We start from the raw sequence: 24957 nt of genomic DNA, 5'->3' as shown, positions 1-24957 counted from the left end.
GTTACGATCTCATTATGTTTTTATCGCGTCGTAGCTGACGAGCTACTTGTAGGGATTTTTCATAATTGTATATACGTTCTGTAACAAGAACAATTTGTTTTCGCTTTAACTGATTGATCGTTGTTTAAACGAGGGACTTGTATTTATAATTTTGATTTGCTCGACACTTCGTGTATTTTGTTCGAGATGATTAGACTGGACTACTGATTAAGAGTTAAATGTACGGGTTTTAAAACCGTTTGATAAATGCAAAAATTTTGCCGATATGGTAAACTTTTTTTCATGCAAAATAAAACTCGATAAGTATACAAAAATTATATGTATATATATGAGTATATATGTAATTGATAGAGTTGATAAATAAGAGATTGAGAATAATTCTCTGATATTTTCTGACTGTGCAAATTTAAAAGCAAACTCGAATCTAAATATACCAATTAATCCTGAACTTTTTAATGAAATTAAAAAAAAATTTAATATATCAATTTCTGTCTCATAATGTAATGCGTTTGAGGTGGGAGTAAAATTATTCATAGAGAACTAGATTGCGGTTCTGCAGTGAGATCTGCAATTGGTAATTTTCTTTATCGCGCATCCTTATCGCGCGATCTATTTTTCTAGAGATCAAAATGCTTGCCGCGCTATGCAATCAATGTTGTAACAGCTGCGAAGAACGTCTAATAGTATCGCTTTGTTTCGCCCGAATGCACCAAGACCGGATTTATCTGAAAATAGCAATAGACGTGATATATGAAGATAATAATGCAAATTAAAAGTAATTATATAATTATACCGATAACCTTTTCCATTTTGTATTTTTATCTTTTTTTTTATTTATTTTTTTTATTATTTTAATATCTGGTTTTATGATGTATTATAAGTACTTCACGCTGAACTTATATGTAATGTTTTCAGTGTTGATCTGGAGGTACCATTTTAGAGTGCTGAATAAATAGCAATCTCTTTTTCTATTTTATTTCCTTTTGTCTTCAAACATGATTGTGTGCAATTTTTCTTTTCTTTATTTAAAGTTCTTGTCTCGACTTGTTCAAGAGAGCTCAATAAATTGTCCCTTTCTCTCTCTCTCTTTTTCTTTTAAACACAATTTTGTTTACTAATGAGCACATGTACAATAAACGTTAATTCATCCATTTTCTTCCCATGCATGAGACCTAATTGCTACTTTTCTTGCTTGAAAAATATACTGTTAAAGTACCGATTACGTAGGTAACGTGTCTTGCGCTCGAGGGGATAGTGTCTAATAAATAGCGATTCATTAAGCGATTCTATTCTAATCTGATAGATTATTGATGAAGCTTGAAAATGATTTCTGGCCACCTCGACACATGCCCGATCAAAGTAGACCATCGTTAAAAGGCTATTACTCATCCACCTAGATTACGTATCGATTCAGATTGCTATCTGAGTACCGCGCGATGGCTCAGATACATTCCGCGTCCATGGCGCGTGTCCGCTAATCCGCAGGAAGGATGCATCGGTCGGGCCCCACATGACCACTCGCCGGGCGAATTACGTACGCAAGCGTATGCATGTATGTATAACGACTTATCTACGTAACCTACTCCACTTGCACTACACGGCGCGCACTCCGTCCGTTTGCGGGAATGCGCTTCCTCGTTACACACAAACGCACCCACACGCCATCCTATTGATCGCGCTCACGTTACCTGGATACGGGGATTGCCTGCTGGATACACTTTATCATCTCCTTTCAGTTTCGCCTTTCGTTCCCCGTAAACCGTAAGCGAGAGATAACGCCCCTGCTGTTTATCTCGACTCGCTCTTCTCGTCGCGCACTAACCGTACGCTATGCCGAGAATCTTCAGAAATGCAGAGGGTTCGATCTTCAATTTTTGTCCCGATACCTATCAGAGGTATCGACAAATTTCTCATAACTTTACAGTTAAAATGCTCGTCGCAAAATTTAGGAGGCCTAGATTTAAATTCTAAATAGGGTGATATTGTTCGCAATAAATTGATAGTTAATTTTTTGAATGCTCGTTAGTATCGGAATTATTAAATTTCTTGTCAATTTTTAATTCGTGTGATATTATATACTCTAGTAGTTTTAATAGTTTTCCTTAGGATTGTGCACACTTTAATATTGACAAATAATCAGCGCGCAATTTGCATGAACTGGAAATTGTCAAATTTACGTAAAAAATATTATTAGACTCCACGATATGCTTCGAATAAGACCTTTGGTTATTTTTCTCGAGTGAATTATCTGAACTACCAGTATTTAATTTAAGCAAGTTAAATGGATTTACATATCGCAATTGCTTATCTACTCTCTCGGTTATTTGCAAGAATATATTTGCAAATATGATTGCAAATTACCGCTGAATCTACCTACCTGAATAGCGAGGGACACGAGAGATATACGTGGAAATTGATATACGTGCGTTTTAATAAGTTCAACATCTGACGCGCGGTACAAATTACAGTAAAGTAAAGGAATGTTCTCCACATAAACGGAGATTATGACACACATAGCAGAAATGCACGCGTACACGTGCCGCGATAGCATTCCTTCCAGGAACGAGGCACGATTGCAGTCAACGTGATCTCCTTCGCGCGACCGTAGTTCCGCGTAAAAATCACATTATCCGGAAATGAAGCCCAGTCACTCTCGCACCGGCACGGCGTTCGTTTCCCGCGAATTTTCATCACCTTTCGGAATGATTAATTCGCGAGACGGACTCGTTCCGGGCGGATCGTCAATTATCGTTTCGCTGTGAAGAAATAAAACAGCGCAGACGGACACGTGCTGTACGACAGGAAGGTGTCACGCGCGCGCACGCGGCCGATCGTTTCGATCGATCCGCCGTCCGCGGCTCCCGTCCCTGACCTAAGCCACACGCGCGTTTCATTCCACCAGTCCAGAAATTCCAGTTCGCAGCACCGAGATGTCAATCTCATCCGCCTCATGGGAGATCCGCTGCTTGTCAATCATGGGCGCCGCGCCGGCCGTACGCGAGAACGTCTCCGCTGCCGATTTGAATAATGCGACGCTTCGTATTCAAGTCCGGTGGCATATACCGTCTCGTTTCCGAGTTCACTTGTCCATTAAACGCCATAAATCTTGCACGCACCGTCAACGTTATCATTCCGTTTTCTGCTTGAGAAAGCAAATTGCGTGCATTAATGAGACGCGCTTTTCCGTCCTTGTCGAATTTTCGTTCATAAGAGCTGTATGTACACTCCAAAAAATAACGGTGTGAACTTAACACCATGCGATATTTATGTAATTCGCACTGTGTTGGTGTTAAATTATAATAATACCAACATAGTGTGAACTTAATGCCATGGGTTTTAAATCCACACACCTATGATGTTAAATTCTCACTATGTTGGTGTTAATTTAACATCATCATGGTGAGAATTATGTAGACACCGCATGGGTGTTAAATCCACATCGACATTTTTTTCGAGTACAAGGTCGGGAGAAGCGGTCATTATGATCTCATCGGTTGTATCTTCTTACGTTGCTAATTCTTCTTACCATGTCAATAACGTAATTATTTATGCATTCATATCTGTAAATATATTCGCGTTAGGAAACGTGATTCGTCGTACAATAAATTCAGCGTTTAAGTAATGTAGAAAAATTGAGGAGTTTTAAGGAGATTAATTCTCAAGGATTAAAATCAAGAAAATTTACGTTACAATTTTGCCAGAAGTTCGACTTACAAATCTATTCGTGTCGCCGCAGGTCATGCTATTGCGAGACGAGATCATCCAGGTGCGAATTAATCGCCGCGTTTTTTTATACCAGAATTTCGCGAATGGATAGGACATGTGTAACCATTTCGAGAAACGGTTTTTATTGTACAAACGCGTTGAAAAACACGCGGCTAATTTTTTGGCCGCGAATACGACACGGCGCGTCGGATCGACGCTCCGCTGGCCTGGTTCCGTTGTTAAACTGCCCTCGAGATATAGAAACTGTTAATCTGTTAACCTACCTGCTTGTAACGCGCCCGCGATCTCCATAGTGTGAGTGGTATCGAGCGACCTAGACGTCCGCCCTGCATGACGATCCTGACGACCTGAGAATTGTCGTTGCACCGACCAACGAGATCTAACTCGTGCTCTCGTGGAATACTCGCATACGTGCGTATACGTGCGGTTTTACGCCAATTTTACGACGATCGTGAATAAAGTCCTATATGTCTTCGTAGCGACAAGATAAAAAGGCTTTTATCGCCGCAGAAGCCGGTTAAGGAGAACCGCCGCGGTTCTCGCGATCTCCATTTTGGAAATTCTAATCTGCTTTATGTCTTTTGCAAAATTACGATACGAATTTTTACGAACGGATGGCATAATCACGCTTAATTACATTCTGCCCTTGACCAACTGCTTCCCCCCGCTTATCATACGTAACAAACACGAGGCTGTTCTTTTTCTTAATATGCTGAGAGAAAAACTGTTCGGTATTTGTAATTATAATTACATGTTACTGTAATTATGATTATGACTACTGTATTGGTAATAAAATAACTATATGTATAGTTCTATCGACCAATATATACAGTTAACAACCGAAAATGATTAAAATTATAGTAATTATAACCATAAAAATAGTTGAAATTATTATAAAAAATGATTTAAATGATTATAATTAAATAGCCTTTTTCGGTTACCAACTATATTGGTTAATAGAACTATACATCTAGTTATTATTAGTATTAATATTATAGCGAGTAATCAAAATTGTAATTAAAGCAATACGTAATTATATGGTTAGTCAGAGTGTAGGAGGCAAATCGAATCGAATCTCTATGATGAAGTCCAAGAAACATAAATACCATCGACTTGAATCTCTATAAGGCAATCAATATTATTGAACAATATTTAATAGGTATTGCACAATATTATTGGTCATCTGGCAATACTAAGGATATATGTGCAATATATTGTGCTACTTGTAAAATATATTAATCTCTCTGTTGGTATTATTATGCAAACGCATATCTTAATTTATGACGATCGACACTTATTTTTAGCATTAATAAACCACGTTATCAAAATTACCGTTAAATAATAGAACTTGAACAGTCACTTTTGTGATCACGTGATCTTATCGTAATGAGTTCTTTTCTCGCTTGTTATCACACACGCAGAATAATAGCCGTTCCACTTAAAGAAGTACTATTTAGTTTAGAAATTTGTCGTCATTAAATCTTGGCTTGCTTAATGATTAGATGTTAACTAACTCTTGTAAGTAAAAATTTTGTCGGTACACAAACAAATGTTATTGATACATGTCGCTAATGACAATTGTGTAGAGTTAAAATTAGATGTTAATCTTGTAACAAGGATTGACTGAGTTATTGTATAATTTGTTTGAAAAATTTATTTTATTGAGAGTTACATTAAATTATCGTATAGGGACATCAATAGTACTATATAATTTTAGATACTGTATAAACAATATAATTATACAACAATATGGGTTGAGTACACTAACAGAAACGAAATAGTTGTTCTACAACTATAAATCGGCAACTTTAAAATTATTTACTTATAGCTAGTTTTACAAATAAATAAGAAGGATTAAAGTGGTATTGAATACTACAAAAGTATATCTATGCAACAATATTTGAACTAATTGATTATTATAGTGAAATGAACGATTCAGCTACATAAATATGTACTTGAATAGACTTTATACAAATAAGATATAACAATTACCTTTTTTAATTTAAAAGACAAATATTTTTTTCTAACGAGGAACAATGCCATAATAATTTATTTTTAGGTTACGAGTATAGAAGCCTAATAGAAGCTATTTTAAAATCTCAGAGTCTAATTGTCCTGAGTAAATCATTAATTTTCCATGTTAATTAAATGTGATCATTGAACTGTCATAGTTATCGCAATCATTGTCGGTTACACGTGATTACTCTGCTGATTCCGCTGGAGTACACAACTCGCGGTACATTTCTGAGTCACGACGGCTGATCGTATCGGTCGGAGCGAAATGTGCCACTCGCCACAAGAGAAGAACAACGACGGGGTCAATCTATGCGCATAGATTGTCGCGTCGGCGATTCCCTTCCTCGCTAGATCATCGTCACGATAATGGACAACGGACGCTCGATCGGGGATCTCGTTCCTGCCGGAACGAGAACGGGACGACCGGCGGTGTCCGTTCTTTCAGCGGTGGGGCGCTATCTTCTGTCGTTTTTCCTCCCACTAAGTGAGACATTGCTCTCTATAGAACGAGAACGCAGGTGACGGGTCACCGGCAGGCTATTTACCTACTTTAACCTGCCTACCTCGCGCCTACCTACTTCACCCCCTCCCCTTCCCCTTCCTCTTTCCTTTCCCTCGATAATACCCTGACGCTATCCTCTATCGCGATTTTTGGAGGACCGATCGATTCGCGTCGGTTTACGCATGTATCTAATACGTGGCACAGATTCCGCGTGACTGGGAGATGATGAGAGGCGAATAGTCATCGCAAATTACCGCTCTGCTACCAAGATTACGAAATTGCGCCCCGGATTCATGCTACAGCGTGTGATTACAGTACACCGTTGTCGGCCGTATATTATACATATATGTTTTTTAAGTTGAAATCCTGACTGGAATGATATTTTCGTAATTATTTGCAGTGTTTTAAAACGCTCATTAGCCTCAATATTATTAAATTTTTTATTAATTTAATTCATGTTATATTACGTACTCCAGTTTCAATTTAGGATTGTATTTCAAGACTGATATAAATAATGAATTGGTGCGCACTTTACTTAAACTAAAAAAATTATCTATAGTATCCACACTAAAATGTTATTAAGTACCAGTATCCGCTTTGATCGAATGTAGTCTTTTTTGCCTGTATCAATATATAGTATTTCTATTATATTTTAATCAAATAAATAATTGACGGTTAATGAAGTGAGAATGACGATAGAAATTAATTGCGGGTAGCGAAATGGTTACTAATTTACGACGACGCTAGGAGAATCCTATGTGTACTCCGGGTAACATGCATTTAATGTATTTAATGTACTAGGTAATCTACACTTAAACTAATAATGTATTTAAGTAACGTAAGTACCACTTTACGGAGCCGCGATAACGACGTTTCCTTCCTCATGATGGAAGCGCGACGGAGTGGCACTTGCATCGTGCGTGATCCTTAACATAGTTGCATAAATCCAACCGTGTCGAACGCGAGCTCACGTATACGGGGCATATACATTCTCGTCCCGAGTCGCAGAGAGCCCGTCTCGATCCTTCTCGCCAGATAAAGTCTCAATTTTTCTTTATTCAGGCCGCGAAAGCGGGCCACGGTTCTCGAATGACGTCTTAGACAAAGCAGTCCTAAGGTCTGTAACGTTTAGTGCCTAACGGTATCGCTAAGGGTATATCACTAAAAGCATAGTACCGAAACGTGAATTGATTATAAAAGCTTATGGTAGATTCAATGTACGGTCGGCCGTTGTAACAAAGAAACATTGCTGATAGAATTCTAGGAATGTCGCAGTTTCAAATTTCCCCAGTCACGAACTAAACTATCAATTCTGCCTTTCTTTGTTGGAGACGTGTGTTCTAGGAATGGGCGGTACGTGCATCGATATTCTAAAAATCGTTTGACAATTATTCTTTAAGTAAAAGGAAAACGAATTTTTAACGAATATGTATTTTACGAAATATCGGCTGGAAATTGTTTTCGAGACTACGTCAAATCGATCTTTTTTGTAAAAAAAAGGAATTGTTTCTTTTTTACTTAACGGATAATTTCCAAACGATTTTTAGCGCATCGCCTATCTCTAATGTTCGCGTTACATTCGAATCCTCTTTAGCGTCAAGAGAGCGTAGAATTAATCGACCGTATAGATCGAGGATGGGCGCGTTCGTGAGATTCCTCGCTCGCTAACGCCTCGAATTGGCGCAATAATCAGCTTTGACCGGCTTCGGCGCGAAACGGATGAAATATCGACTAAATATAACCGTGGCCAGAAACCGGTGGAAAAGAGGGGCACAGGCCACACGGTGGGAGCCTCTCCGCATCCCGAATGTAGGACATCGCCGTCTCGTCTTCGAGAAGATACATGAAAAGCCGAGCGAGAGGGGGGATCCGTTGCGATGCAAGATTCCCCTTCGCGAGGACGCGATCGAGCGTGGATCGAGACAAGGGTTGCTACATCAGAAGATTAAGTATCGATCTTATTGAGCAGCATCGAAAGAAATACCTTTCTGCTTCGCTCTTGATGTCGTCGAGGATATGGTAATATTGATACCGTTGCTACTCCAAAATTAACATTTTCCGATAGTGCGCGCGCGATTCGTCAGATTTTATACTCGGAGAAAAAGACGCAACGATAGCAACTATAAAGATGACAGTTATACAAATTTTATATATACATATTAATGTACGTAGTGAATGAACTGTTTTATAATTATCGCAACTGTATAAATTATTTCATAAATTCATTGCCAATTATGGTCACTTTTATGGCCTTTAGTGCCAATTACGGTTATTGCAATTACATTAATTTTGTACATTAATTCTACACGTAAAACTAGTAGATATAGTTATTACTTTTACAGTTGCCGTTACTCTACATTTTTCTCCGAACCTCTGTGCGGAATGTACTTACATCTACATAGATATACCTAAAAGCGAACGAACTAAAGTAGACAGTATTGTCAAAATGAAACTGAATGTGCTCTGAATCAATAAACTAAAGAGAGAAAATTAGGATTTTGATTGAAAGCGATATGAGGCTACCGATATTATTCGAGCCTCCATTACACTTTAATGTCCGCGCTGCAAGATTGTTATTTCTATATACTTCTATAGTTACGACACCGCGGGCGTCGAATCAATCGCGAGAAAGTAATTCCCGGAGACGTTATGCGGACGCGTTACGTCGACGTAAGTCTACACACATACACCGGGAATTGCAATGTCTTTCTCCCCTATCGAGCTCTCTTACCGATTCCTGTACCGTCGTCGCGTCGGTCGCGCGCGGCGTTCCTGTTTCGCCATATTCTACTTAGTCGCGATGCTTTGGTCCCCGCTTTCACTTCGGCGAACACTTTCGCCGCCGCGTCGCGAAAAATCACGCCGCGCTGATTCGCAAGGACACACTCCACATTCAGATGAGAAATCTGCGGGAGTGTAAATGACGAAGGAAACGAGGACTCGCTGTAATAAATAATAAGTATTATAATAAGGTAATAATAAATTACGTAAGTGGATCTAGGTATCCCTAACGCGCTTATGGGATCGACGCTCGCTTATTGTAACATTTGCTACGCGTGTTCCGCTTCTTAAAAAACCGCTTTCGATCGTAATTAAAAGGAATCACACACAGAGCTAGAGAAAGAGGACCAATTGGAAGGTTATCCGCGTCGTCGCGAGTATATACGTCTCGAAAAGCCTTGAGTTCGAAAACTAGTTCAATTAGAGAAAACCGCGGAAAAGGAGATATCTCTGGCGGCGCATCGAGGTATGAGGGTTTCGGGGGCAAGCCGCCGTCTCGCCGGCCCGTAAAACAGCGCAAAAGACCTCCCGTTCGCTCGTGACTTCTTTCGCGGCGATAGGCACCGTCTCCCTTTTCGACGTCGAGCCGTCGATAAATGTATCCTCCCAGAGCTAATCTAATGTTCCACGCTTATAATCGCGTGAATTTTAATGTCTATAATCTCCCGCATGGAACGATGATTAATTTCAAACGATCAATTGTTGCTTCATAGCTCAGAGTTAGAGAGACGACGTATACGTATACCTTGGACGTAGAGTGGACGAACGAAAAGTTGGTTCAGCATCTTACAGTTCGAGAATGTTACCTTAGAAAGCTATTTTTCTAAGAGAAATTAAATTACATTTTCTACAATAAAATTGCTCTCTCTCGAACAGTGGAGTCTTCAGATAGCTTGCCGATATTAGTAGTATATACGTATATTTACGCCCTGCATACTCATGCCTGTACCCGATGATCCGGTGCTCGTATAATCTTCCTACTGTTTTTGTCTGACAAAAGCTATACTATTCGTTTTCGCTCTATTTAATGATTTTCGTCAGATCCTTGTTCAGGTTATTTTGTTCACCTAGGAAAGAGACTCAAGATTGTCTTCGGCCCTCTCTCTCGTGGGAGGAGATGCTCTTGTTCGTTTTGTGAGTGCCGAAAAAAGGTCTTCGACGGGCTGCGGTTTCAATAGAAGCTGAGTACAAACCGCCGAGTCGGACGTGCCGAGGCTATGACCGCGTTTTACGTTGAGCAAAGTGGCACGCGCCTGCCTGCCTGCTTGCTTGCTTGCTGTTTGCTACTTCTCTCTCACTCTCTTCCACACCTCCTTCAGACTGTTTCATCCACACGTCTCGCGTTCTCCACCCTGCCCGGTATTAAGCACCACCACCACTACCAAACCGAATCGACCTCTGCGTCTTCGTTCGGTCTTTCTTTGTTCCATCGTCTTTTGCTCCTCCTCCTCCTCCTCCTCCTCACTTCGTCCCGTCCAGCATACGGGTATAATCCTCTTCACTTTCTCCCTTCATACAAGTCTTCCCGGAAGTCCTAACGCATAACCCTCAACCGCCTCAATCACTAAATCCGACAATGAATCGTACAAGCGGTGTACGATGGGCGCGGAATTTTAATTTACAATGACGTATAACGTTTCGTGAAATTACTCGAGTTTCGAAATTTTTGATGAATTAAAACTATATTATTTCATAAATATACTATTTGTTTTTCTCTGTCGGTTGTATATGTTATTTTACATACGCGGAAAAGAGGTAATGGCATTAACTAACAGCAGTCTAATTAAAAATGATCTTAATTTGATAACAGTAATAAAACAAAAACATTCTTCTACTTAAATAAAATGGAACGTTTATTGCAATGAATTCATCGAGTTAACTCGTATTTTACAAAAACAGGAAAAATAAATTTTTAAATTAAAGATGGGAAAAATAAATTTAGTCTCCGTTTTTACAAAATGTGGACTAGTCTACAGTTGCAGCAAGCTCTTCAAATGTCATCTGTTTTGTTAATATTGTTATTGTATTAATAAATTACTTTTAATTAATTGCTGTTAATTACTGTTAAATACTGTTAAGGAAGAGAATTTTCCAGCTTCATATAATATAATTTTATCAAATATCAAAAATAAGTTATTAATAATGTAGGCATTTTTTAAAAAATTTTTTTGATTGTTTTCTTTAAATAATTTTCTAAAGTTAATTTTCTTAAGTAATTTAATTGTAAATAAAATATAAAAATTTTAGAGAATTACATGAATATAAAAGAATGAAGTTTAAAAGGAGAACACTTTAAAATTAAAGAAATTAAGTTTCATATAATTGTCGTATAAGAATATAAAATGATCGTGAATTACTCAATTATCTTTAAATATGACATCACATTAAAGAAAACGTGGCAACGTCGTTATCACCAGTATTAATTTCTAAATTAACAAAATAATTACTATAAATGATTTTCTTCAACTTTTTTAACATAAATATTTCTTTTTATTATAAAGGAAATATTTTCTTGCGTATGATAAGAAATTATAGTTTTATTTAAATTTTATTCATTATTTATGTTTTAAAAGATGACTGTCTTTTGTGTTTTCATGTTAAAAGATAAGAAAAGTCGCGTGATTTCACTCTACTTTTTTAAGTTGAAGAAACCTTCGTAATATATCTTTTTTCTTGTATCTACTATACTCGCTTTTCTGTACTCTTTTTATTACATTAAAAAGCTTTAAAAAAATGTTAAAACTTTATCGATTTTTCATGATAAACTATACGACTCATTTTTCTTATTATTTATTCTCTTTCTCTCTCTCCCGTATAAGAAAAATAATGCATAAAATTATAAAGATATTAATTATATACTATGATTCTATTTATGAGAAATGATTTATTCGTCAAAGACATGAAAAGTGGAGCTTTTTGATACACGAGTCCAATAATTTCCACTAATACGTCTTGCAAATATTTCTATGAATAGCAAACGCGAAGGAAGAATCACTTCTGCCTCGATGAACGCGAAGAGAAGATCGACCGCTCGAGCAGAGCTTCCCGATATTCGAGGAGGCGTACATTCTGATACGGGTTCTTACTTCGATATGTCAAGGACTGGCGATTAACGCTGGCGTCGTTGGTAACTGTCTCTTTAGAAACCCTCTATGTGTGAACGAATGGCGATATTGTGTTTTATTTCCAGCGGGACTAACGGCGGACGTTTCGACAACAATTTCTTCTACTATGTATTGAGAACATTCATTTTTGTCGGTCCCCTTTGCCGAAAGATAAGCGACTTCCTGTCCTGTAACCTCGTTACATCATTACGCCGCGCGAAACGTCGTTTTGTTAAAGAGAAATAATTGAAGTTTTGCGACTTCGTCATCGTATATGTACCTACCCTTGTAATAGAACTTGAAATTTAATCTAATTTTTGAGAGCACGCTTCTCTTGTCTACTCCAGCGTTTTTCAATCTTTTGTCAGATATCTAATAGTAACAATATGTATTAAGAAACAAAAGTTTTTAGTTTCTTAAATGTTATTTATTTCTAAATCTTTTAGGGCCGATTGTTCCATCTATTGGTAAAGTTTACCTGTCAGGTAAGTAGCAAGATTACCCAATCACATGCGCGAATTGTCAGATTTATCTAACAGGTAAACTTTACCGAAAGATGGAACAGTCGGCCATTAACCTTCTTTAAACATGAACCAATTGTTGGACGAAGTGATATAACATTTCACAAATATATTAAGCTTTTAATGATATATACGATTTTAAATAAATTTGTTACTAACTTTTTATAAACAACTTGGAGCTGTACATATTAAAAGTTTAATATTTGAAATATTTTATCACTCTAATAATTGGTTTACTAACATCTTTTTTAACAATCTCCTTTTCGCGCGCGGACACCCTTTATGGGTACACCGATTGAAAGACCCTATATTCATCTTACAACTCCACAATATTGTTTCAATAGTTTTGTTAAAAATTAGTTCAAGATTGATCTTACGTGCTTCAACACTGATACGTGCTGACAATGTGTATTATATTCGCGCGACGCGACGGTCGGCCTCCTCCGATCTGCATATCAGCGTTTTCGAGGCTGCAACGCGCGACCTATTGGCACAATCTATCTTCTCTGCGATGTGAAACGGCGTTAGATCGGATTCGGACGAGCGCGCTTAGAAAGTCAATGTGCCAACGGGTGTAATCCTATATCGTCGACATGGTTTGGGTTAATCGCCATTGCCGTTCCAACGCAAGTAGGCGACTGTAACTAACCAGCCGAGCGAGCGAACTAGGCGAAATTAGAATGTTTGCACGATTCAACGCCGGCATTCAATACGCGTGTATACGAGTGCGCGAAACTCGATCGCCGCCATTCGATTCCGAGGTGGAAATTCCGGGAAATGGAGAGGACGGAACTAAAGCCACGCGGTTTATCCGTGTTCAAATTCTCGATCACTTGAGAATTGAACGTTGATGTTTCAATCAATCTTCAATTCACGAACGATTATGAAGAAAGATCGTCAATATTTATAGAGATTACAGAATGGACGTTAATCGCTAAAACGCGAACTTCTAATGTGTAAAGAATACTTCTTTTTTTTTTTCACCTCGCGATGGGCAAGACGGCGTACAAACGGTTTCACTTTTGGGTCACCTTCGCGTAAGTACACTCGGATTTCACCACTTCGCCCGACAGCTTCGGGTCCTTTCGCTCTTTCGAAACTTTTGATATTTCTCGGCCGCCGTTACATGTGCGTTACACGTTGCGCTGGATTAGCCGTCGTTATCGCCGTCATCGTCCTTTGGTTGGTTCTCCGGCGTGGTCTTAGCTTTAGATGATTTATTTGAGTTTAAATAACGTGAGGAGGCCACATCCGTTCTCTGTATGGAAAGCGATAATTTTGGGGGCAGAGACGATGGCGAAATGAATCCATTCACAAACGATATACTCGCCTCTCTCGGCCGGAGAGACGTGAATTTATTTTTCGGTCTGGCCCTGGAACGTGCATGTACAAATATACAGCCGAAAGTTCTATACGCCAGCCGCTTTCCCAGAGATATCTCGCTTAACCTCCTCGGTGCTTCATTACGAAACTAGTTGTTAACGTAATAGTAACCGAGCATCACGCCGGTTGAAGTCGAGGGGGCCATTAATAAGCGTTACAGCAACTACAATCTTCCATTAGACGACGGCGATAACTTCGTTTCGATACAAACTTGCTTACATAATGTACAAATATTTAACGAAAACACGCTTAGAGGAAACGTCTGCTTTGTGCGTTTAGTTGACTGCTGATAGCCTATTTTTAATACACCTTTCTACAAAATAACAAAACGTCTGCGCATATATATTGTAGGCCGGAGCTAAGATTCCTTTATTCTCATTGAAATTTCAATGTTCGATCTTTAATGCGTAGTCTGTGTATATCTTTCCAGCCCTAGAGATTATCGCGCAATGATCCTCTTCGTTCTCGGGGAGTCCGAGAAGTCCTCCCGACCGTGAGCGATTAACTTTGAGAACTCTCGCGATGGTAGCCAAGGCGTGCGCGCGTGTGCGCAACACAAAAGGCTCGTTGTGACGAGACGGGACTTGGTCGCGGTCCACTTATCGTGGCTCCAAGTCGCAAGTACGTTCTACTTGCAATTCGGAGCGCGCGTAAGAGTACCTGCACCCTACGCGAATGAAAACCGGTACTCTCAATCTGTAATCATTATCGCGAGTATCCGCGGTAATCGGCAACTAACGATACAAACATTCACCGCGGTTCCCCGCGGAGTGCGCGAGTGACGTTATTGCATTGCTACAATCGCGGATTAAACGTAATTCATCACATACGTAATTCATTATTATATTACGTTCGGAGAGACGGATATTAATGGCATATTTATTGAATATAATCAATCTCGAGTCGTGTCTCGCGCGTCTAAAGAGTGGGTCTCTTTCCCTCTCTCGCTGCGAGGAAGATCTTGCCACTAATAATTTTCTCACAGAAATAATTACGCACGTGCACGAGTGGCCTATTTAATTCAATGAAGCGAGCCATTGACGGACCTATTCAACCACGCGACAACAGCGAGGTCACGTTAACACAACAGAGACCGCGGCTGCACACAAACGCACGCCCGAAGAGTAAAGTGCCCTCCCACGCAAGGTGGACATATTGGAAACCGCGGGCTGAAGTCAACAGCGATTGATGTTTGGCCGACTTCTATGCTAAACCGACCGAGTGTTCGCTGCAGTCATAAATCGTAGTAATAGAAGCTTCGAAGTGACTTTGCTTTTACGTTAACGATAAACAAGACCTTTTATTCGAAATTTTTCAAATTATTGGAATTATTGAACGACCTAAATTTCCTTTTTGCGGTGATTTAAGCGTGTCTGTTGTATATACTTTCCTCGGTGTGATTAAAATTGATCGCCAAATATCGCAATGACGCCTCGATCAGCATCGGCCATGCTGTGCGTTTCGGTCCGTTTCATAATATTATAACTCCCTCTCGTGCGCGCGCGCGCACACGAGAGGGAGAGAGAGAGAAGGCGTGTGTCTGTGATTTAGGCTAACCGTGCCGGTTATGTCGTAAGTGGGAGAGCGAAACCCCGTCGAGTCCTCGTGAAGCGCCCTGGTACCATCGTCGTCATCTCGGGTGTCGCACCACGAACAGGCCAACACACGCTCGTGTGTTGACGCGCGTGCGTACACGAACACCAACGTCGAGGCACAGAATCCGCGAAACAGATTCGCGAAACACGCCCGCCGCGTCAGCAATACAGAGTGTGAAAAGATATTTGAACAACGTCTCTTGTCAATCACTGACAATTTGTTTGAAGGCTGTTTGGCTTCTCAAGTTTGCGATAGTTTGCGATAAAAGACACTTTTGCTGATGTCAAACGCAAAAAGTATAAGAGGTTGATTGATTGGCTGATTGATTGAATGACTGGTTTCTTTTACATTGAAATTAAATAAATCAGAAAGCAGTACAGAAAACTCTTGAAGGGGAGAACTCGAAGTGAAAAGAAGACACAAAAAACCAGTAATTTTTACCAATTTGACGAATATACAAAAATATGACTCTGATCTCGCACGAATGTCTTTAGAATCGTGTCTCAAAATAAACTTCTGTCAAAGCGAAGCCAGCGAGACACGAGCCAAAAATGATATTATATTATTCAAAACCAGAGCCAGCTATTAAGTGAGGGAGTGAACGAGTGCGAGCTGATACGAAATCAATTAATTAGGAGTTTTGAATAAACTTCTGATACAATTTGCGAATTCTCGCACTTTTTTGTCGGACGCTTCGTATATATCATCGAGGCGAGTTCGCGCGCGAGATCTCTCGGAGACCTCGTCGTGCAACCTACCTACCTACATAAACACGATGCTCCGCTTTGCTTTCCGTTCTCCTTACGAGCACCGTATCGCACCTTCACGAAGAGGAGGTGGAGGAGAAGGACTCGAGCAAAAAAAGCTTCATAACGCAACACAATTTCGTTACAGCGCGCGATGCCATTTTCTACGTGTATCAATGTGCCCGTAGGTCAAGGTTGACATATCCAATTGCTCAAACTCTCATTTATTTAACGACGTTATCGCGGGTGGATCTATTCTCCGAAGCAGAGCTCGAAATGAAACGAAAGCTATTACGAGCAAGAAATATAAATATAAATTTCTCTCTCACATAATTCTTCAAGATATTATTACTTTAACTCCAAAAGTGTAATGCGCGCATTTAACGCCCAACGTTTAGTTACATCCGCGTTAAGTGTTATTTATTTTAATTAAGTGATTTCATTTTCTATACTTTAAAACGTAAACATGTCCTACAAGAAGAAAGCCGTACATTTTTATATTAATATGGAGCACTTTACGGCGCCACGCCGACATCCCGCCGACGGTCGTGCACTCGCAAGAGAAACGGTACGCTCCAGAAGATCTCGCGTTACTTTCGCGTGTTTATGCGGGTCTCGAGTGGGTGCTCTTAAGAGCGAAGCCCAAGTATATCCGTGGCACGAACGTGTCAACCGCGTATATGCGTCGTAAACAAATTATCTACCTCTCGCGCTCATCACCGCCGGGCGATCTCATGATTTATGAATCAATATTTTACTTTAATGCGCCAAGTATACCCTACGCGTGTCCAGTTAACGACAGTAATGGAACGTCATCATTAATCGCGCACGACGACAATATTGACCCGCTGAGTCGCGCGCATAATGGTAATTATTGTGATTAATGCGATTTTCGTTCTATCCTGCCTCCGGATTTTCTCCCCCGCGATTAATGGACCGGGTCGACGGTCTATTTCCTTCTCCTTTTCCGCCCACCTCTTCCTCTTTTTTTTTTTTTTTCCCCTCCGCCTCCATTTCCTCCTTCTCCCTCTCCCGCTTCCCTTCTTTAACACAGAGAGGAGAATGCAACCACGCGGAAACCACGCGCCTTTCGTTATAAGCGCGCGACTCGATCGGTCGAGCGTGCATGTGTGGGCGCAATTTCAATACGCCCGTATACACGCCATATACACACACCACGCACACAATGCACTCGTAACGAAGCCGTTTCGCCGCTCGTTATCTCCGAAACTTTTCTGCCGGCGCGTAAGAGCCTTAGGAACGAGCGCCGTTTACACACCGTTGATCATAGCGGCTCTTAACTATGCCGTTCTGCGCTTTGGTTTCTTGCGATTTATGTCTTTGATTAAGTTAACATAATTATACAACGCGCGGGTGATTTATTCAATGTATGTCCTAATAAATAATTTCTCAAGGGAATTCATATACTCTCTCCGTATCTGTACACGGCTTTAAATGTCGCAAGTAATTTTTTCATGCAATGAACTTTATATCGCGGTAGTATAATTTTTTATCCGTGTGTGCGCGGTTTCTCAACGCGCTCATTTATTTGACGAGTGAAAAAGAAAGAGAGGAGACTATCGAAAGAAGCTGTGACAGCCAAAGTTCAAATGTGTCACCTTGTTGCATAACATTACGACATATCGTTTATTATCACTTTTGTTCGTTTCGCTTCGTGATCGTGAAGGCTATGGATTTAAAACACATTCCTATTTACATTCGTTAACCTTTTACGCAAACTCGACGATAATTTGAGCAAAATTCAACGCACACTTGCGTTTATCTCGCGCGAAACTTTTCATCTACTTCGGTTTTACACTGGTAAAAAGTCTGGTTGTATTAATTGGAATTCTGGTAGATTTAAACATAAAGGTACATTTTAGATATTTACAGTTAACTCTATTCTAGTATCGATGTAACTAGAAACGAGAACTAAATTCTGATTTAATCAAGATGCACTTTGTGTGTACCTTTCGTTGGTACAGCCAGAACATCTTGTGCCCTTTTCTTGCACAAAATGAATGCTCGCGTTATTCTAATTTATCCCGCGCGTAACTAAATCGCGCCTCGTCTACGATCTACGGAGTGTGGATTGCGCGCGCTGGGCACGCTTGGTCCTCGAGCGGCGGATAATATTGCGGCATGGCACACGGGGAGTGAAAGCGACACGGTGAACCCGCTTACGAGGTTACCCATGTACTTTTACTCCGAACCGAGCCGTATTATAGTGGCTACTTTACCCGGCAGTCCCTGGCATAGTTATCACCAGAAATATCGCGTTGGAAAGCCTGCGCGCGCAAAAGCCTGTCGCCGTCGCCGCTCGCGCACTGCGTTACCCAGCTCGTGCTCTCGAAAACTTCTCGCTCTGTGAAACTTCTAAATCGTTATACGTTTTTCCCTCTCGCGTGTGAAATCGGACTCTTGAGAACGGTTCGAAGTAGAAAACTCATTCCATCGGACGACTTTTCTGACCTTAATATAAAAACATTCGGGAAGTACCTGAGAGTCTCTCGGGTCGCCTTTGTTCGCTCACGATTTAAAGAAAAAAGTTGGAATTCTATTTTTTACGAAAGATCGTTTGTCGATTTCACTATTCAGATGGAGTCGTGAAAATTCTTAATTTTTATAGAAACATACATATTTCTCGCATATATACTGTCATTTTCTTGTCGGCTTCTTCAAACCTTCCGCTGGTAATTGTATGCAGTCTTTAAAAGCACAAATCAATCAAATTTAATCATGAATTTTGGTAGACAGATTTAATCTAGTAAAGAGAGAAATAAATAAGTACATACATGATTTAAATAAGTATATACATGATGATCTTTATAACCGTTTCGAGAAATATAAAAGCGTCATCAGATTAGGATGGATTAACCTAATCTGAATGATGGAAAATTTTTTGTTAAGAGTTAATGCGAAATGCAGTGCTATTGTTAAGTGAATTTTATCCCGAAATAGAGGGTTGCTAAAATTAGATTAAACTTCGGGTTTGAAGACGTAGCAGGATTAAATTTTAAACTCGCGCTGCGCTCGCGTTTACATGGCTGGTTTCGGAATCGATTTTCATTATCGTTCCATCGAGGCCTGGGAAGCGGAGCTTTCTCTTCAGCGGACAAAGCGGACGCCATATGCCACTCTGAACAATGAAACGAGTGGAAACGAGAATAGTCGTAGGGCGCCCCTAGAGTTCCTGGGTCTTTTGGCCCCTCGGAGAAATGTCGCGATTCTTTCGGTTGCCTCGCAATGGGGAACCCCTCTGAATTTTCGCCCTCGCTGTCGCTCCATCCCATCACTGATACGAGGGCGAAAGTACGAACCCCGCATTGAGAATTTTTACACACATAAAATCCAGTTTTTAACTGTTTAAAAGTCCAACGATTGAAGCTCTTTGCTTCAACAAAATATGACGAGATCTCGTAAGTTCTCAAATCACAGAACTCTCTTTCTCTCTGATCCTCAACACAGAGAATTAATTGCGCTTCGGAGACCACAAACGAGCGCAATGCAATCGACGAGAATTAATGTGCGTCCGTCGCCGATATCGCGAGCTCTCCGGCAGAAGTTTCCGGGGTAATCACCTTCGCGCTCCGCTCCACTTTCGTAGAAAAGCCGCGAAACGAGTTATCGTGGCGCGGTATTTGGGAGTTCGTCGATTTCGGAACCATACTCTCGCAGCTGCCGTTCTCTTCAATCACCGCCATCCATTTGCTTCGCTGACCCGAGACGAATCCATACAGTCGAGTGTTTTGTGGTAAGGATGGAGGGAGTGGGAGTGAGATCCCTTGTCCTTGTCCTCTTCGCCATCATTATTATCATTATCATCATCATCATTCGCCACCGTATACCACCCGCGGAGGCAGAAGGGTCCCTAAATGCCATCTAAGCGAGTCAGGGATAAATACGACCTACATAGGAACCCGAACTCCCGCCGTTTTTAATAAATGGTTCTTTCCGAAATGTTGAAGGAAGCGAGATACATAACGTCGTTCTTTAATTCTCGGATTACTCACATGGGGAATGACGTGCACTCAGCGCGAAGTAAAAATATCGGACGTACACAGTGTGGTTCATAAAACTTTGAGACAAAAAAGTCGTTTGAAATAAACAACATGTCAAATAAATCTTTCGAGCATGCTTTATTCAGTGGGGTCTTTACAATCAACATACCGCTCTGCTCTTATTTTCAATCCTTGCATTCACCCGTTGAGTGCTTCTTTTTCGTAATCGTTTTCAGCTGGTCGATCACAGCGGCTTGAATTTCTGAAATGTCGAATCTTCGGACTTTCAATTTCAGGAAACGGTCAGAAATAGCCAGAGAGAGATGATAGGGTGGGGCGGATGATATAGAGTTATGATACTTTTTGAATTATATACGATGTTCCAGAATTTCAAATTGTGATCGATCAATTAGGGACGATTGCAAAAAAGTACTCAACAACGATGCGATGTAAAGATTGAAAACAAAAGCAGAGTGATATTAATAAAGGGTTCTATTGATTGGGAAAAACAGTTGAGAGAAAATATTTTTCTGACGAGTTCTGTATTTTATGTGATTTTTGTTTCAAAACTGGATTGCACTGTGTATAAGTCATATGTGCATCAATTATAAGAAAATTAACAAAGTTTAATTTACAAACAGTTTTATCTTACGAAGTCAGTAATTATATTTTTCAGAATTCTTGCATTTAATTACTCGATGCGAATAATTTTTTTATTCGTATCGAATATTCGGAAAGTGTAATTTCAAGATTAGTTGGTTATCTGTCAGTCGATTTGTGGAAAAGAAATCGTTTATTGGGAATTCTTCAATCTCCCCGAAGTGAAGAATCATCATGAGGAACTTTTATCGTGGCGCCACGCGAATTATTAATTCGTGGACGACAGATCAGATTTAATACTGATTTAATCGATGCCGACACGACTCCTGTAATCGAGAGACGATTTATAGCAAACCAGTTTGACTACTCTTACTCGGCCTTACGCGCTCCTCTCTTTAACCACCTGATATTAACAACGCGCGTTTTCGGTGTAACGACGATACGATCAATGTAACGCCGTTACAAATTCGCTCGGCCAAACACTCTTCACACGAACGTGACCTACCGGATCAATGAAACTGACATTGTGATGTAACGCTAGCCGGGCTTTGTTAGGTTTTTTTTTTTTTTAGAGAAAACTGTCGAAAAAATAAATACCAGAACATAGGAAGTAAATATGCAAATAAAAAATGTAAATATAAAGATAAATATGTAATACGTAATAGTGAGATACATACAGAAGCGATAGTGAAACATATCTAGATAAAAACGAGTAGGGTTTATATAAGAATCCTGATACGACTGACTAGAAGAATGTATAGAAAATGAACATTATAAATAGATTCCTATGTTTCAGTAACCGCGTTGTGTGTATAGATACTTTTTTATTATAGATTCTTATACTTTTGTTCTTTGTTTATAGATCAGCCTTAGGGTGGGTTTAGATAGATAGAAAAGCAGAAAAGCGGCAGTCAATCAGAGCTCGCGCTAGTTGATGGTTTCGGCTTTTTACTACTAATGCAAGTTTTGATTGGCTGTTACTTTTCTGTCAAGATCTGAACTCACCCTTATATTCCGCTGTGTGACTCCTACATTCTTATCTCGCTTCTTGTGTTGCGAATCTAAGTCAAAGTTCCCTAATCGACATCTATCTAATCGATCGTTGATGGCACCTGGTCGACCTAGTGGTATAGTTAGACGAGTGGGAGTGGGTATTAAACGTCGCGGCTACGAGAAAGGATCGAGGTTAACGATAAGTCCTCTTCTCTCCCCTTCTCTCTCTCTCTCTATATATCTTTCTCTCTGTATCTTTCTTTCTCTCTCTTATCGCGGACGGATGAACTTCCTCCTGAAGGAAGAGGGAATCGACGTGACGTCGAGAGTGGATTATCGATCCGAATGACATCTGGAGAAAATGTGTTCGCGATGGTGTCCTACGTGATTTATGAATTCGAATTCCGCCAGCGAAGGGAATTAAGAATACGAGAATATAGGGAAAATACCGGTGCGATCGTATTTCACGTCCAACGAAGTCGCAGTTGGAAATTTACTCGGCATAATTCTGTTCTGTTAAAAAAAAAAAAAAAGAAATGAGTTTGTGGAAAGAAGTCATTTCGATAAATAATATTATAATTACTCTAACGCTTAATTATTCGTTACTGGCGTGAAATTCTCGAGCTTTTATTCGACAAAGTGATATACCGCGTCACCAGCGGACATTACGGTCTTGTCTTAATCGCATTAGGGTGATACGTTTCCCCGGGGGGTCGAGCAAAGCAGACTGGTGTAAATTGTTTCCACAAAATTGCGACATGACACCGTTTCGCCGCCGCTAATTCACCGAGGAGTTATGCTAGCCGCCGCGCTTTAACTCCCCCGACTCGCCGCACTCCTCTCGGTACCGACCCACTTTTCCCGTTATCGTAGCGGCTATCGGTGAATCGCCGATAAAAATTGGCCCGCGCGCGTCTGTCAAAAGGTCGTCGGAGGCGTCGCACTTTTCATTGTCGTTGTCTTGCACGGAGAATGTTACGTTAAGCCCGTGTCACACTAAACATTGAAGATTGAGAGTTGCGTAATTAGAATTTAGCGGATTAGAACGAAACGGATTGAAATTAAAATTATCAAACTGATCGAATTCTAATCTCTAATTCGTAATCTGTAATCTCCAATGCGTATAGTATGACACGGACTTTATACATGGGACACATATGTAGTGTCTTCAAAACAATCTCTGCATACGGAGCGGTATGTCACAAAATGCAATTTTCTTTATGTTCCGTTTAATTTCAAGCAGGCTTTAATAATAAAGTTTTAACCCCCTAAACTTTCTGGCTACACAAAAGATCCGTCCGAACAATAATTTCGAATTTTCGCAGCTGTGAAAGCGAGGAAAAAATACCTCTTAACGAGATTGATCGTCTCTACGGGTTTGGCCGAGCTTATATCGGTCGCGATCTCCGCTTTGTAAAAATTTTGCATAAAGGAAAGCCAGGATCTCCATTCAGTGGCGGACGCGCGGTGGGAAAATCGGATTCTGATGAACGCAGGTAAACACGTATGATAGGGGGTGACGGGCATGGGCGCGAAGAAAGCATATATCGTGCACATCGTTGAAAGAGCTCGATGGAGGAGGATCTCCTCATGTGTGTATAATGGAGGCTCGAAAAACGAGGCGATGCGAGGTGAAGAGAGCTGACCTACTGTGGCAAGTGGCTCAGGGCCGTCGCTGTCCAAATCGACCCCCCGATCGCCCCCCACCGGGCATTCTCTCTCCATCCGGTACCATGCGGTAGTATTCAGGTCTGTTCATCTTTCTCTCTCTCTCTCTCTCTCTCTCTCTCTCTCTCTCTCTCTCACGGACGCGATGTCCTCGTAGCCGCACTTTGTCCTCCTCCTTCGACCTCCCGTTCCTTTTTCCTTTACCCTTTTCTATAGCGTGTAATCTAGGATTCTCTCTTAACGATCGACTAAATGGACCGTAACGCCGAAGCCTGAACGATAATGCCTGTAGTCTATATCGTGACGTCGCCTAGCGCGATAATAGCCTACCGATTTTGGAGCGATTAGAGGCGTATACGGGGTCTCTCTATGTTAGTGCGAGGGTGAAAGCTTCGATAATTGGGAATGGTGTACACCTGAGCCATGGAAAGACCGAGTTAAATGCGCATGGTGGTTCTCTATCCGAGAGTGCTTTCTAATCGATTCCGCAGCTACCGTCCAAATAGAGTCATCGCGATACAGCATTGCAAATGAACAGTGCGCGCGTTATTTGCTCGCTTTAATATCCGCTTCCGTCTAATCATTCCGATTGTATGCACGAGTGAGTGTATGGAAGAAGTAAAACGCAGAGAGCCTTTATCTCAGACGTGAGAAAATTAACTCTCAAGCTATATCCCGTTCAACCTATATGCAAGCCTTTGGCCGATTGCAATCTCATTCCTTTCCTCGTGATTACGATTTAAGTAATTTATTTGTTCGTATTACTTCGACACACGAAAGTTTCGAAAAATCTACTTTTACTTACACTTGGAATTATCAAATTGGATCTGCGATACGTAGAACTAATGCAATTTGTTTGGTCTAACATGGTATACGGCGTGTATCATTTGTTGGCGGAGTCTGATACCTCTGATGGGATTCGTGACCGGCTCTCCTGTACCTTTTTGCACTCGGTCGACGTAAACGCCCACCCGAGGAGGAAAGTGAATCACAGCGGCGGCCGCATCGAGTGAAAATCATCTAGTGAAAATGTGAAGGCCGGGTAGAGTGGCGATTTGAAAGTTCTGCCGTAGCTTCCAGCTACAAGTCGATTTTCACTCTGCGCCGTCGCCGTCGTGGATATATACCCTCGTGAAACGCTTGGCAAAAGGTCGACTATCACGGATTATGGTATCCTAAGCACCGCTTTTACGTACACACGTGTAAGCGTAGCTAACGCACCGATGCGACGCGACGAATGCAGCGAACCGCTCCGACAAGATATGCATTTCGGTCCTCTCACCAATATTTCGTTACTATGTAGAGATACGCGCATATTTT

The 24957-nt window shown here is 40.6% G+C and overlaps 1 protein-coding gene across 1 annotated transcript in view; it reads left to right on the top strand.

Moving 5' to 3' along the window:
• rdx (BTB/POZ and MATH domain-containing protein rdx) overlaps nt 1–24957 on the top strand; it is an 88246-nt gene that overhangs the window by 12168 nt on the left and 51121 nt on the right. The gene's annotated exons all lie outside the window — the stretch shown is intronic.

This window comes from Cyphomyrmex costatus, unplaced genomic scaffold (genome assembly GCF_001594065.2).
Source record: "Cyphomyrmex costatus isolate MS0001 unplaced genomic scaffold, Ccosl1.0 scaffold61, whole genome shotgun sequence".
Lineage (NCBI taxonomy): Eukaryota > Metazoa > Arthropoda > Insecta > Hymenoptera > Formicidae > Cyphomyrmex > Cyphomyrmex costatus.
This window is presented reverse-complemented; position numbering and strand designations above follow the sequence as displayed.